At 41.2% G+C, this 3,318-nt stretch overlaps 1 pseudogene; it reads right to left on the bottom strand.

Moving 5' to 3' along the window:
- Positions 1-1,746: 1,746 nt before the first annotated feature.
- Positions 1,747-2,256, bottom strand: LOC102773312 (annotated as a pseudogene).
- Between the last annotated feature and the right edge of the window lie 1,062 nt (positions 2,257-3,318).

The raw sequence follows: 3,318 nt of genomic DNA on the forward strand, positions 1-3,318 counted from the left end.
TATATAATTTCTATTGGGCATATATCTAGAAGTGGAACTGCTAGATGTTAAGATATGTATATACTGAGCTTTAGCAGACACTGACAGTTTTCCAAAGTGTTATACACTTTGTACAAATTTACCCTCCCACCAGCAGTGTATAAGAGCTATAATTGCCCTATTTAATTTTATAATTGTCAACACTTAATTTTATTATTTTTTATATTTTTGCCAATCTAAGAGGTAGGATTATTACATTTTGATTTTAATTCACATTTCCCTGATGATTAATAAAGTTGAGTATATGTTTATATGTTTACTGGTCATTTGAATATCTTCATTTCTCTTTCAGGTTATCTTCCTTTTTCTTATGGGTTTGAAATATTATACAAATCTTTTGTTGTATATATGTAATACAAAAACCTTTACTCACTCAGTGACTTGTTTTTTTTATTTGTTAATGATATCTTGCACTTTAGTGGACATATAAATGTAGTAGACAAGGCCTTCAGACTTTGTAAAAGGAGGAATAGGAATTAAGACGATCACAAACAAAAATAAGAATCCCCAGCCCTTACTGTTTTGGCTCAGTGGATAGAGCATCGGCCTGCAGATTGAGAGGTCCTAGGTTCGATTCCAGTCAAGAGCATGTACCTTGGTTGTGGGCACATGCCCGGTAGGAGGTGTGAAGGAGGCAGCTGATCAATGTTTCTCTCTCATCGACGTCTCTAACTCTCTATCCTTCTCCCTTCCTCTCTGTAAAAGATCAATAAAAAACATATATTAAAAAAAAGAATCCTCAAAAGACCACACCCTAAGCAAAGTATAGACTAGGAAAAAATTCCACTTGAAAATAAAATGAGAAAACAAGCAAACATACCTGTTTCAGCTTTAGCATTAGTATGTATACATTAGTAGGTAAGGTCGTTGTTAAGAATTCATAACCACAAAGAGTTATGACTAAAATTCATACTATTTGTGTGTCCAGAAAATCTACAACCAAAAAAAAAGTGTTCCCAGCTTGGTAGTGCCCTAGGGTGCTTAGCAGAAGCAAAGGTAGATTATCTCTGGAAGGATGAAGCTTCAACCTAGGCCATAGAGAACTACAACAAACAAGCAAGCAACCAAACAAAAAATCTTATAAAACTGAGCTCACAACTCAAAGAAATAAAATGCACTAGGAACTATGAGTGAAACTTGGCAAAAATAACAAACAACAGGATTACACCCCTATGAAATCTATATAATGGAATTATGATATACAGAATAAGTATGTTTCATATGGTTAACAGAATAAAAGTGAAAATGAAAAATATTAGAGTAATACATTATTTGAAAAATATCACATTTTTTATAATTTAATTTATTTTAATAGAAAACTTACAGGAACAGTACAAAAGACAAACAACATTAAAAACATGTACTTGCATGTAGAACAACTAAGTTAGAAAAGTATTGTGAATGGATGGAATCTACTGTATGATAAAAATGCTACAAACACCATTTAGTCACCATCAATAAGAAATTTACTTGTTTTAAAAAAATCCAAATGCTGGCATTGTCCAGAAAATTTTAACAGGTTTATTTATATTTTTGTAAAGTTGAACTGCTCAAACTTATTCACTGAAACATTTGACTTGCATTAATGCTTCATGTCCCCACATTTATATTTAAAAAAAATTCACACACAAATGAAAATGGAAAAACTGCCAATACCTGATTTCTGTTCCCTATTTTCAACTTGCAATCATATACTTAAGCACCTTTTGACCCCATGGGGGTTGGGAAACCTAACATTCAGAACTACCAATAACAAGAAGAAGAGAAATTTTTTAAAAGAATAAAATGTTTTCCACCATAGTGGATTCTTAAACACGTTCTCCACAAATGCAGCGTGCTAGCTGGATGTCTTTTGGCATAATTGTTACACGTTTGGCATGGATAGCACACAGGTTGGTGTCTTCAAAAAAGCCAACCTGATAGGCCTCACTGGCCTCCTGCAAAGCAGAAGTCGCTGCACTTTGGAGCACAGGTCTATGTTGAAGTCCTGAGCAATTTCTTGCACCAGATGCTGGAAGGGAAATTTGCGAATCAGAAGCTCAGTGACTTCTGATAATGTCTAATTTCACAAAGTGCCATGGTACCAGGCCTGTAACGATGAGGTTTCTTCACCCCTCCAATAGAGGGTGCACTCTTTCAAGTGTCTTTGGTAGCCAGTTGCTTCCTCGGTGCTTTACCCCCAGTCGATTTGCAGGCAGTCTGCTTTGTATGAGCCATTGTATAGAGACCTCTTTACTTACCTCCCCTCTCCTTTGGCTGGAGCTCAGTGAGCTGGGGGTGGCACAGGCATTGGAGAGCAAAGGTGGCTGTGAACACCAAAATATATCATATTTTTTAAATAAAAAGTTTTAAGATAATTTTTGATTCGCATACATTTATAAGAAATAATACAGGGAGATCCTGTGTATCTGTTACTCAGCTTCCCCAATGGTAACAACTTGTGTAACTATCCTATCTAATAATAGACAAACATGGCAATTAACCGTACCTCTGACACACTTCCCTTTGGCTAATCAGGGCGATGTGCAAATTAACTGCCAACCAAGATGACAGCCTGCAGCCAGGCAGCTTAAACGAACAGGAGGCTTGGTTGCCCCAGCGATGGAGGAAGCCAAGATTCCCTGCCTGCCTCCGCCCAACTCGGAGCTCCTGAAGCAACAGCTCCAAAGATACAATGTTTAAATTATAGAAACTAAAAGATGGTGGTTAATTTGCATAAGCAGGTTCCAAGCATTGGAGTGAAGCCAAACAGCCCCAAAGAAGCAGAGCAGCAAGGCCTCACCACCCCAGGATCAGCAGAGCAGCAGACCTCCTGGCCTGGAATCAGCAGAGCTGAGAGGCATCCCGGCCCCAGAATCAGCAGAGCCGAGAGGCCTCCTGGCCCTGGGATCAGCAAAGCTGCAAGGCCTCCCAGGAGCTGCGAGGCCTCAGGGCCCCAGGATCAGCGGAGCGGAGAGGCCTCCACCCCAGGATCAGCGGATCCACAAAGCCTCCCGCTCCGGGATCAGCAAAGCTGTAAGGTCTCCTGCCCTTGGATCAACTGATTCGCGAGGCCTCCCGGCCCCGGGATCAGCAGAGCGGAGAGGCCTCCACCCCAGGATCAGCGGAGCTGCGAGGCCTCCCGGCCCCTGGCCCCTGGAACAGCGTCATGGGGGCAGAGCCCCAACCCCCTGATTGGCCCTGCTCTGTGCGTGACAGGGTACAGAGCCCCAACCCCCATGATGGGCCCTGCTCTGTGAGTGACAGGGGGCAGTGCCCCAACCCCCTGATTGGCCCTGC

Source organism: Myotis davidii, unplaced genomic scaffold (assembly GCF_000327345.1).
Source record: "Myotis davidii unplaced genomic scaffold, ASM32734v1 scaffold1489, whole genome shotgun sequence".
Lineage (NCBI taxonomy): Eukaryota > Metazoa > Chordata > Mammalia > Chiroptera > Vespertilionidae > Myotis > Myotis davidii.